This window comes from Phyllobates terribilis, unplaced genomic scaffold (genome assembly GCF_046119375.1).
Source record: "Phyllobates terribilis strain yellow unplaced genomic scaffold, ASM4611937v1 Scaffold_7__3_contigs__length_470593459, whole genome shotgun sequence".
In the NCBI taxonomy this organism is placed as follows: domain Eukaryota; kingdom Metazoa; phylum Chordata; class Amphibia; order Anura; family Dendrobatidae; genus Phyllobates; species Phyllobates terribilis.
In genome coordinates, this window is record NW_027362767.1 from 326361418 (window position 1) to 326374764 (window position 13347).

Consider the following 13347-nt stretch of genomic DNA (forward strand, 5'->3'; position numbering starts at 1 on the left):
TGGTCCCAATCACATCCGTAATTTGCAAACAGTTGCTTGTCAAGGGATAATCTGAGCATCTCACTGAATACACCCAACCTATAATAGCCACAGTGAAGACTGTCACTGATTTTACCTCTGTTGCTGCTTTACTGATGCTCCATGATACACAAGAATCCATACATTTCTTTCTATGTGATATTCAGCACTAAGGCTGCGTGCCCACGTTATGTAATAGCAGCGTTTTGGACACAACTCACCTGTGTTGCGTCCAAACTGCTGCATTCTATAGTAGATGGGTTTTATAGAAATCCCATGCCCACTGTGCTTCTATTTGACGCCGCGTGAACTCGCCAGCGGCGCGGCATTACGAGCTGAAGCATGTCAATTTCTGTTGCGGAGGCACTAGTCTCCGCAACAGAAATTTCCCCAATAGAATGCATAGGGTGCGGTAACTCCGCATTGTTCAATGACACATGTGGATTAACCTGCGTGATCAGACACAGTGAAAATACGCTGTGTCCAAAGCGCTGCTATAGCCTGATCGTGGGCACGTCTCCTAAAACAGCAGATCTCTCCTGAGTTTCCATACTGCAATCTCAGTCTCCCCTCAAATAGAAGTACCTCTCTGCTCAGTAACAGGAAGTCTCACACAGCTGTCAAAAAGGCGACACAAGGGAGAGCTTCACTTTAGCTGACTCCAGACCTCTGTTTGTAATCAGTCAGAGTGATTATCACTAAATCAGACAGGAGTTTTTTTTTTCTTTTCCTAATTATATTGTCAATACAGTGACTCGCAGGCTCACCATGCGGTTTTTCCTCATGTCTGGCTGTCCCACTGAGGCAGCTTCATGCAGCACTGCTGCACCTGAGTGTGGCTTCCATCCAGCCTTAAGGGGCGTGCCCGGTCTCTGCAGGAATTTAACCCTGCTGTGTCATGCAGGGTTTAGGCTCCCTGGCCTATCCTGATAAAGCGGGGTCTATGTCAGGCAACTCCACCTACCACTCACTTCCTGAATATTGGTTGCTAGCTAGTTTGTCTACTAGTGTCCTGTTTGTGTATATGCTTATATTAATTATTTGTTATTGACCTCTCCGCTCCTGACCCAAGCTATTCCTACTGATCCTGTGATGCCTGCCCTGAACTCGAACCATCTGACTTTGCTTTAACTTTCCCCCTCCAGTACCACGCCATTGACCCTCCAGTCAGCTGCTGCAGTCCTGGGGACTGCTGTAGAGTAGCATCTAGCAACTACCTGTGGCCAAGCCTAACCTCACCACCAGAGGCACTAGTGAACACCATGAAGTCGCTAAGTCATGCCCCTCCAGAGTAAAGCCCAGGCCGTGGTACAGTGGGTCCCCACACCCACCACAGTGGATCCACATATACATACAGCTCCCGGATACATCTGTGTGTCGTGGCTCTTGAAGCAATGACTCCAGCTGCAGTCCACTCCTTGTGAATCTCCCCCAAATTTTTGAATGGCTTTTTCTTAACAATCCTTTCAAGGCAGCGGTTATTCCAGTTGCTTGTGCACCTTTTTCTACCACACTTTTTCCTTCCATTCAACTTTCCATTAATATGCTTGGATACAGCACTCTGTGAACAGCCAGCTTCTTTAGCAATGACCTTTTGTGGCTTACCCTCTTTGTGGAGTGTGTCAATGACTGCCTTCTGGACAGTTGTCAAGTCAGCAGTCTTCCTCATGATTGTGGAGCCTACTGAAACAGACTAAGGGACCTTTTAAAACGCTTCGGAAGCCTTTGCAGGTGTTTTTTATTAATTATTCTAATTTACTGAGATAATAACTTTTGTGTTTTCATTGGCTGTAAGCCATAATCATCAACATTAACAGAAATATACACTTGAAATAGATAACTCTGTTTGTAATGACTCTATGTAATATATGAGTTTCACTTTTTGAATTGAAGAACTGAAATAAATTAACTTTTTGATGATATTCTAATTTTGTGAGAAGCACCTGTATATACATATAAAAGTTCTGATATACAGTTGTGCTCAAAAGTTTACATACCCCGGCAGAATTTTTCCTTTCTTGGCCTTGTTTCAGAGAATATGAATGATAACAAAAAAAAACTTTTTCTCCACTCATGGTTATTGGTTGGGTGAAGCCATTTATTGTCAAACTAATGGGTTTTCTCTTTTTAAATCTTAATAACAACCAAAAACATTCAAATGACCCTGATCAAAAGCTCACATACCCCAGTTCTTAATACCGTGTATTACCCCCTCTAACATCAATGACAGCTTGAAGTCTTTTGTGGTAGTTGTGGATGAAGTCCTTTATTTTCTCAGATGGTAAAGTTGCTCATTCTTCTTGGCAAAAAGCCTCCAGTTCCTTTAAATTCCTGGGCTGTCGAGCATGAACTGCGCTCTTGAGATCTCCCCAGAGTGGCTCAATGATATTGAGATCAGGAGACTGAGATGGCCATTCCAGAACCTTCACTTTGTTCTGCTGTAGCCAATGACAGGTCGATTTGGCCTTGTTTTTGGATCGTTGTCATGTTGGAACGTCCAAGTACGTCCCATGTGCAGCTTTCGGGCTGATGAGTGCAAATTTGCCTCCAGTACTTGCGGATAACGTGCTGCATTTATCTTTCCTTCAAGTTTTACCAAGTTTTATGTGCCTTGGTAGCTCACACATCCCCAAAACATCAGCGATCCACCTCCATGCTTTACTGTAGGAATGGTGTTCCTTTCATTATAGGCCTTGTTGACCTCTCTCCAAATGTAACGTTTATGGTTGTGGCCAAAAAGTTAAATTTTGGTCTCATCACTCCAAATAACTTTGTTTCAGAAGTTTTGAGGCTTGTTTCTGTGCTGTTTGGCGTATTGTAGGTGAGATACTTTGTGGCATTTACGCAGTAATGGCTGTCTTCTGGTGACTCGACCATGCAGTCCATTTTTCTTCAAGTGCCTCCTTATTGTGCATCTTGAAACAGCCACACCGCTAGTTTTCAGAGAGTCCTGAATGTCAGCCGATGTTATTTGTGAGTTTTTCTTTACATCCCGAACAATTTTCCTGGAAGTTGTGGCTGAAATTTTTGTTCGTCTACCTGACCATGGTTTGGTTTTTACAGAGCCCCTGATTTTCCATTTGTTAATCACAGTTTGAACGTTGCTGACTGGCATTTCAACTACCTTTTCCCGTAGATCCGTTGACAATTCTTTTGCTTTCCCCATGACTCACAAACCAGAAACATCAGTGGCTGGATGAAGGATGCAAGAGTCTGTCTGGATCCCAGAAACTCACTCAGCTTTTATGAACACACACTGATTACAAGCAAACAGGTCACAAGTGAGGATGTTACCTTTAGTAGCCATTCAAACCCATTTGTGTCAAATTCTGTGCATGTTATCAAGTCAAAATCACCAGGGTATGTGAACTTTTGATCAGGGTCATTTGGATGTTTTTGGTTGTTATTAAGATTTAAAAAGAGAAAACACAGTAGTTTGACAATAAATGGCTTCACCCAACCAATAACCATGAACGGAGAAAAAGTTTTTTTGTTATCATTCATATTCTCAGAAAAATTCTGCCGGGATATGTAAACTTTTGAGCACAACTATATTTGCTTTAATTTACTTTATGAGGTTTCCTTGGAGACAAAAGGTCCTTTTTCAAGAAGATATATAGGCATAAATGAGTTGACAAGCCCTAGTCTACGTTGGTGAAGGGTTAATGAAAGCATTCCAAGTTGTCTGAAAGGATTACAATAGACATTCATCATAGTTTAGATTGGTGAAGGTGTTTATTGCAATCTGTGTGTCCGGTGGGAGATAGAAGGGTAAGGCTATGTTCACACACGTTGGATTTTGCAGCGTATTTTGCTGCAGATTTTTATGCACATTTTCAGCTGTGTCTTGCAGTACCAGTAAAGTCTTAGAGAAGCCAGAATTCTCTGTTCAAACACGTTGTTTTTTTTTTGCTGAGTATTTTGTGACTTGATTGTGTTTTTGAATAGACCCGATAGACCACAATTTCAGTATGGAAACCAAGCACCTTTCCAATGCTATTAACTAACTGATTAACCCAATATCTGCAGGTTAATTACGTTATCAGACCTAACACATTCCCTTTAAAGACTTGGTAGTTAAAGGGGTTGTCAACTGCTAGGTAGCCCCTTCTTAACAGCCAAATTGTCCATGATAAAACAAGACTATATTCATCTCCCATACTGTCATTATTCCTCTGCTATAAGCAGTATGTTTCACAGTGGTCATGTGACATTGTTATGTTGCTTGACTGCTGCAGCCTATCGGCACCTACTGATGGGCTGCAGCCTTTTAATATTCCGTAAGAGTAGAATTCCACTCTGATGGAATATAGTGGCTGCTCATTGGCTGCCAAAGTGAAATTGTAAAGGACATATTAATATTCATGCTATCCAAGTGTAAAAGACATATTGATACTCATGCTAGAGCAACTCCATTTTGTCTACTTGCTTTAAAATCATGTTATTATCACTCCTTGCATAACATACATTCTTTCTTTCTCTTCCCATGGAACTTTCCCACACTAACCTTTTTCTCACAAGAACATTTTGTCAGACACCCGCTCCTGTTATCTAATTAGTCTAGGCCAGGATTGACCTTGTACATTTCTACCATGCACCGAACTAACGATAATATGACCATATGTGTATTTCCGTAATAATTGTACTAACATTGGTTCAAGCCTGTAGTATGGGTGTAGATGATTGGACATTAATAAACTCAAAACAATATAAAATGCTAAGCAAAATAAACGGGATCAGAGATTCTTTGAATCCTCCCAATACAGAGCACGCATTGCCTCCGTTTGGTTTTCTGTGGATTGCGCAATCAACATAATAATTTGACACTCACTTGGTCAACCGTGGAGGGTTATTGCCCTCCCTTAACAGCTGGTGCCGTGACTCGGATCCCTAACCAGGGACACCCCTCCACCTCTGGACGTCCACAAAGAGAGACTTGCCTTCAGCCTCCCCCACTGGAATTGGGACTGATCATCCCCCACAAAAAGCCACGGTAAGTGCACAAGTTCTTTACTAGTGACACTGACCGTTTGGTGTGGTTTCCATGTGGTGTGTGGTTGTTTGCAGTATCTCCGGATGTCCTGGTTGGATATAGTCAAAGGTGAGACTATAAGGGGTGTAGTCCCATTAGGGGTCTGATATTATTTACTTTCAGAACAGTATCACCTCGGATTGACAAGTGAATATTGTGTGAATCTTTCTCAACTTCTGACAAAGGTCCTTAGGAGACTGAACACTGTTAGTTTCAGTCACGGCAGGTGATCGAAGATTGGGTAGGGCACCCACGTAGATATACATATATCGAGTGTCCGGAGGGTTGCAAAAGTGCTCCCTCCTCCTTTCATCAGCCGTGAAAGACTTTCCCGACGGGAGGGGTGAATTTAAAAAAAAAAGTCAGTGGAACAGCAGGGAGGTCCGGCCGGACTCTGCTGTGCACAAAAATTAAGGATCTTTTGTCAGTTGTAGTGATTAATCAATGTTTCCGTGGAGCAGAAAGAATTAGTCTCCCCTGTGAGAGAGAGAGAGAGGAGGTGAGAGAGAGACAGGAGGTGAGAGAGAGAGAGACAGGAGGTGAGAGAGAGAGGAGGTGAGAGAGAGAGACAGGAGGTGAGAGAGAGAGAGAGAGGAGGTGAGAGAGAGCGAGGAGGTAAGAGAGAGACAGGAGGTGAGAGAGAGAGGAGGTGAGAGAGAGACAGGAGGTGAAAGAGAGAGACAGGAGGTGAGAGAGAGAGAGGAGGTGAGAGAGAGAGAGAGGAGGTGAGAGAGAGAGACAGGAGGTGAGAGAGAGAGAGAGGAGGTGAGAGAGAGAGAGGAGATGAGAGAGAGACAGGAGGTGAGAGAGAGAGACAGGAGGTGAGAGAGAGAGACAGGATGTGAGAGAGATAGGAGGTGAGAGAGAGAGGAGGTGAGAGAGAGAGGAGGTGAGAGAAACAGGAGGTGAGAGAGAGAGGAGGTGAGAGAGAGAGAGGATGTGAGAGAGAGAGAGACAGGAGGTGAGAGAGAGAGAGGAGGTGAGAGAGAGAGAGGAGTGAAGAGAGAGAGAGGAGTGAAGAGAGAGAGACAGGAGGTGAGAGAGAGAGGAGGTGAGAGAGAGACAGGAGGTGAGAGAGAGAGAGGAGGTGAGAGAGAGTCAGGAGTGAGAGAGAGAGAGACAGGAGGGAAAGGATGTGATGAATATCATGATCGGTCGAGAAGAGAAAAGATCATTTAAGAATGCACCAAAAGTGTTTAAGGTGTTAAATTTTCCTGTGGGAGGGAGACCTCAGCCTGCCATCCACCGTCTCACTCGCAGATGAGGAGACGAAGCCTGGTTGTTTTAATTATTTTTATGTAAAGTGTAACATCCCTGGCGGCGTACTTGCATAGTGCACCACCTCCCACTATGCAAGACCGCAATCTTACCTGTCTGTCCAGTCTGCTATTCCTGCTCCAGTGCATGCTGTGTGCATGTCCCTTGACTGTCTGCTTAGGGCGGCGGCCCGGTTACTTCCTGATTCTTATAGCTGCTGTGGGCGCACCCTTAATGCATCTCCAGCCTATTGCTGTGAGTGACTGGATATTGAAACCCCCTCCACCCAGTAGGAGGTGCCTGAGCAACTCTTACCTTCAGAGGGCTCCTTGCCTCTGATGTGCCAGGTCCCGTTCTGTTCTTGCCTGTCCGCCAACCTGGGGGCTGTATTCCCAGGCCTGTCTGAACTATCTCTTAGCCTGTCTGTCCGCCTCTCTGGGGGCCGTATACCCAGACACCCTCCTGTATCTTGTTGCAGTGTCAGTTCCTGTCTGAACACTCTCCTAGCCTGTTTGTTCGCCTCTCTGGGGGCTGTATACCCAGACTCGCTCCTGTATCTTGTTGCAGTGTCAGTTCCTGTCTGAACACTCTCCTAGCCTGTTTGTCTCTGTGTCCGTACCTTCCCTTTTCCTGCAGTCTCTGAACCTGCACCTAACTCCTACTGGATGTCTCTGTACTTCTGTTGTGAGTTTAGAGTCCACTCGCTACTTCATTGCAAGTACCTTGTGTGTATCTGGTTCTGCTTTTCCCTTCCAGTCTGTTCAGTGTGAACAGAGCCCTGTCCTCTCTGCTCTGCCTTGCTCACCGCTCCAGCGGTTCCTCTCTGCTCTGCCTTGCTCACCGCTCCGGTGGTTCCTCTCTGCTCTGCCTTGCTCACCGCTCCGGCGGTTCCTGCCTGCTCTGCCTTGCTCACCGTTCCGGCGGTTCCTGCCTGCTCTGCCTTGCTCACTGCTCCGGCGGTTCCTGCCTGCTCTGCCTTGCTCACCACTCCGACGGTTCCTGCCTGCTCTGCCTTGCTCACCGCTCCAGCGGTTCCTGCCTGCTCTGCCTTGCTCACCGCTCCGGCGGTTTCTGCCTGCTCTGCCTTGCTCACCGCTCCGGCGGTTTCTCCCTGCTCTGCTTGCTCACAGCTCCGGCGGTTCCTCTCTGCTCCGCTTGTCTACCGCATCTGCGGTACTGTTCCTGAATCCCAGTCTGTACTGGACCCTATCCAGCCTGTGCTCCAACCTGCTAGTACCTCCCCGTCTGCACGCCAGCCGTACATGTCAGCACCCCCCTGTCTGCATACCAGCCGTGCCTGCCCGTATCCTCCCGTCTGCACTCCAGCCGCGCCTGCCAATACCCACCTGTCTGTGTGCCAGCCTAACTTGCCTGTTCCTGTATTCCCCAGTGTGGGTCAACAGGCGTGTCCGGGGTCTGGCCTGGAGTTGCACCTGGTCCCTCTGCTGGGTTCCTCCCTGGTGCACGGCGTCGTTAGCCGTCGTGCGACCTTGGTCGGATCGGGTTGATACTTAGTTACGCCCCTCCAGGCACTCTCCGGTTCATGGCACAGTGGAATCACTAAATCACGCACACGCCAGTCAGCCCGGGCGTGTGCATAACATAAAGAAGGGAGAATTATCTAGCACTGTAACAGGAGTGTCTGACTGTTTTGTGCTACAAAATGCTGCTGATGTGAAAAAATGCTGCGCTGAGTTTATTGAAAGAAGGGAAAAGTTAAGTACAGAAACTTAAACAGTTAACTAAAACATGCAAGCTACCAGATAAGGGCCGGTTAATTATGAAGAAGAAAAAGGGAAAGTTAGAAGATAAAGGATTGTTACAAATAGCTTTGGCTTGGTAGGAACAGCAGAGAATTTGCAGGAAAAAAAAAAGGGTGGAAGGAGGAAGAAAATACAGACAATAAGGGAAAGACGCTATGTTATGTGTATTACAAAGATACTGCTCTCCGATAATGGCGGCGTAATGAATTGTTGGGAATGTTCTAATTGTGGCCAGCAGAATCCATTGTCAGTAGATTATTGTGTTGCATGTCACGTGCCCCATCCAGGAGGCCCACCCCTTGCTACTACCCAAGCCACTCCTAGTGCCCCATCCTCATCTGTTATACCTATGTCCGCGCAAAGTTCCAACCCTTCCTGCAGCGGCCATGTTGCTACACCCATTGCATCACCTCCAGCCTCTGACCAGATGTCCCTCTGGTGGTGGCCATCTTGGCGCACCCCTCCTGTAGTGTGCTTTGTCACATAAAATCAGAGAGACAAAACAGACACCGAAGAAACAGAACCAATCCAGAAGGTAGGAAGTAGTGATGAGCGAACGTGCTCGCCAGATCGCATGTAGCGATGCCCAAATATTTGAGCAGCTACTGTTATACGAAAGCGACAGTGGGAAACTGTCACAAGAGGTGGATGATGATGACACACAATTGCCAGAAAGTCAGGAGGAGGATCAGGGTGCGGAAGTGGAAGGTGAGGTGGTGGACGATGAAGTCACTGACCCAACCTGGCATGGTGACATGCAGAGCGAGGACAGCAGCACACAGGGGGAGGGAGGCGTAGCACCACAACAGGCCAGAACAAGCAGTGTGGTGGCCGCAAACAGAAGGCGGGCAAACATTCCCCGTAACAACAACACGACGGAAGTTGCCAGTACAACTGTTAGGTCTTCCCGAGTCTGGTTGTTTTTTAACCCCTTTAGAGCCCATGCCGTATTAGTACGCACATTTGCGTACAGCCCGTTCAGTGAGGGCTGCTGCGCTGAGCCCTCACTGAACCGAGCACATGTCAGCTGATTCTTACAGCTGACATGTGCCCTCAACAACCGCGGGTGGAATCGCGATCCACACGCGGCTGTTAATCTGTTAAATGCTGCTGTCAATCTCCGACAGCGGCATTTAACGCGCGCTTCCTGGAAGCGCGTCCTAAGCCCCGCCCACCGGCGACCCCGTCACGTGATCGCAGGTCGCCGATGGGCGTGCATGACAACCCAGGGTCTGCAGCAGACACCTGTGGTTGTCATGATCTGGTCGCTATGAGCGCCACCTAGTGGTCGGCGCTCATAGCACAGGACCAATTCTGCTATATGCAGGGGATCTGCTTGTCCCCTGTATGTAGCAGAGCCGATCAGACAACTGCTGCTTCTAGTTTCCTATGGAGACTATTGAAGCATGCAGTAAATGAAAAAAAAAAGTTTTTAAAAAAATTAAAAAAATATAAAAGTTTAAATCACCCCCCTTTCGCCCCATTCAAAATAAAATAATACAAAATAAACCTCACATACACATATTTGGTATTGCCGCATTCATAATCGCCCGATCTTTCAATATAAAAAAAGAATTAATCCGATCGGTAAACGGCGTAATGAGAAAAAAATTCTAAACGCTAGAATTACGTTTTTTGGACGCCACAAAATTGCAATAAAATGCAATAACGGACGATCAAAACATCGGGTCTACACCAAAATGTTATCAATAAAAATGTCAGCCCGGCGTGCAAAAAATAAACCCTCACCCAGCCCCAGATCGCGAAAAATGGAGACGCTACAGGTCTCGGAAAATGGCGCTTTTTTTTTTTTACCAAATTTTGGAATTTTTTTCACCACTTAAATATAAAAGAACCTAAACATGTTTGGTGTCTATGAACTCGTAATGACCTGTAGAATAAGAATGGCAGGTCAGTTTTAGCATTCAGTGAACGTGGTAAAAAAAAAAAAAAACACAACTGTGGTATTGCACTTTTTTTGCAATTTTACCGCACTTGGAATTTTTTTTCCGTTTTCCCGTACATGATATGGTAAAACTAGTAATGGCGTTGAAAAGTACAACTCGTCCCGCAAAAAATAAGCCTTCACATGGCCATATTGACCAAACAATAAAAACGCTATGGCTCTGGGAACAAGGGGAGCAAAAAACGAAAAAGCAAAAACGACAAAACCCAAGGTTGCGAAAGGGTTAAAGACTCTTCTGATAACCCCAAAAAGGCCATTTTCACCACCTGCCCGGCCAGCATCAGCAGGGATAGTAAAACTAGCAGCCTGACCACAACCAGCATGATCAGGCACATGGCAGCAAAGCACCCGACTAAGTGGGCCAAACCTCAGGGTCCAGCACCAGTGTCTGCGGGTGACACAACTGCTTGTTCCGCTATTGTGCGTACACGCCAATCCCCTGACCATGGTGCATGCCAAGATGCCTCCCGCCCTGCACCTGTCATTGAGCACTCTCAACTAGCACCATCAGCAAGCAAGTCCACGTCCTTGTCGCATCGCAGCGTTCAGTTGTCCCTACCCCAGTCCTTGGAACGCAAGCCCAAATACTCAGCTAACGCCCCACAGGCCACACTAATAAATTCACACATTTTGCGAATGCTTGTGGTGGAAATGTTGCCTTTTAGGCCCGTGGAGACGGAAGCTTTCCGCAACCTGATGGTGTCTGCCATCCCTCGGTACTCGGTCCCCAATCACTACTATTTCTCCCGGTGTGCCGTCCCCGCATTACACAAGCACGTGTCCCACAACATTAGCTGTGCCCTCAACAACGCAGTTACTGGGAAAGTTCACCTAACCACGGACACGTGGACAAGTGCTTGTGGGCAAGGATGGTACATCTTGCTGATGGCAAACTGGGTTAACATAGTGGAAGCCGGGACCCAATCGGACCTTGGGACAGAACACGTCCTCCCGACTCCGAGGATTGCGGGCCCTGGGTCAATCAGGGTTGCCCTCACATTCTACAGCTCCTGCACCTCCTCCTCCTCTTCAGCATCAATTTCCGAAATGACCACATCAGTCGCAAGCTGGATGTTAGAACCCTCCTGTTAGTTTTTTCTATCTTGTGTTTTGCGGTCACGTGACCATCTGCCTATATATTCCAGCTCCGCCCTTCTGGCTTTGCTGGACTTCAGTGTTGTTTGACTGTCTTGCTAGCCTGGTGCTTCGGTGCCTAACTCTGTCAATTCGCTTGGTCCTCTGGGACCTCTAGTTCTTTCCTTAGTTTATGTTGCAGATCATAACAGTAAGTCCAGCCCAAAGAAACTAAAAGGAAAGAAATTCGGGGATCAGTAGGGTTTCCGTCCAGGATTTGGCTCAACGCCTGCAGGGATTGTCTCTGGAGGTGGCCGAGCTTCAGCAACACGTGAGTAGCTGTCCTGGAGCGCATTTTGTCAAACCCAAGGTTGGACTGCCTGATGTTTGTTATGGTAAACAGCAAGATTTTTTTTCCTTTAAAAATGCTTGTTTGTTATATTTTTGTTTGAGACCAAGATCCTCTGGGAATGAATCACAGCGCATTGGTTTTATTATGTCACTTTTGCGCAAAGAACCACAGGGTTGGGCCTTTTCTCTCCAACCTAATGATCTGTGTTTAAGGTCTGTTGAAGAATTTTTTTCTGCTATGGGTCTATTATATGATGATCCTGATCGAATCAGAACTTAGATGTTTGAATCAGGGGTCAGATGATGTTGAAAATTATTGCACACACTTTAGGAGATGGGCCTCAGAAGTTAAATAGAATGATCCTGCGCTGAGATGTTTATTTCTTGCTGGTCTGAGTGAAAGGGTTAAGGACTTGCTAATTGCATTCCCTGCACCTGAGACTCTGCAGGAAGCTATGCAGTTAGCTGTTCGTGTGGACAGGAGACTGAGGTCCAGGGTTAATGATGTAAAAACTCCTGTAATGTCAGGTCCTAGTTCCCAGAAAATCTGCTCTGACAGCGGAGAACCAATGGAGGTTGGGGCGATGTCACTCCGCTCTCAGGAAAGAGATCGGAGATTGGCCAAGGGTTTGTGTTTTTATTGTGGTAAAGCTGACCATTTGATTAAGTATTGTAAGCGTCGTTTAAGTAAAGAAAAAAAAAAGGTCAGTTACGCCCGTATAGCTTGTTTACGCTCTGCAGGAGTGTTTCTTTCTGGGAGTACTACTCTGCAGGGAGATTTGATTGAATTTCAGGTATTTGTGGATTGTGATTCAACACTTAATGTAATTGATAAAGGGTTTTTGGAAAACCTTAAATTGAAATCCAAACCTTTGTCATCACCTATTTCTGTGGTTGCAATTGATAACACTCCTTTGAAATGTATTACTCACAAGACTGCTGCATTTCCTCTCACTATCAATGGAGGTCACCAAGAAATTTTGGACTTGGTTGTTTTGGATAATTTGCCCTCTCCAGTTGTTCTAGGATTGCCTTGGTTAAGACTGCACAATCCTTTATTGGACTGGTCTACTAATGTGATTAAGTCTTGGAGTCCGAAGAGCTATGATAAATATTATGATCTGCAACATAAACTAAGGAAAGAAAGGGGAAAGCTGTCCCTACAGTAAGACTAAGCTGAATCCCTACGATGTAGCGGGCTGCCTGTTCCTAGTGAACAGACCCGCCTTAGTCCTCGGCTAGTCTGAACGAAGACTTATAGAATTAAGGGAGGGGTCCCTAAAAGGACTAAGGACTGGGACAAAAATGGGACACCTCCTAAAGAGAAGTTGTTGCAGAACACAAAAGACAAACTGACAAAAAGTACTAGAGGTCCCAGAGGACCAAGCAAACTGACAGAGATAGGCACCGAAGCACCAGGCTAGCAAGACAGTCAAACAACACTGAAGTCCAGCAAAGCCAGAAGGGCGGAGCTGGAATATATAGGCAGATGGTCACGTGACCGCAAAACACAAGATAGAAAAAACTAACAGGAGGGTTCTAACACTTGAAGCACTGCAGCACTGCTTTGGCCAAGTGGCAACAGACTGTGCTGAAGCTAATATGCTTAGGTGACAAACCACACAACGCTGAAGAGTTGTGAACAGCTCTGAAAGAGCAGGCAGATCTGTGGCTGACACCGTTGAAAATACAGCCAGGCATGGTCGTGTGTGACAATGGCCGGAACTTGGTGGCGGCTCTGAGGCGATTTCACACACGTACCATGCCTGGCCCATGTGCTTAACCTCGTGGTTCAGCAGTTTCTCAAAACCTATCCGGATCTGTCACATCTGCTTGTCAAAGTATGCCGCCTGTGTGCTCATTTTAGAAAGTCAGCTATAGCTTCC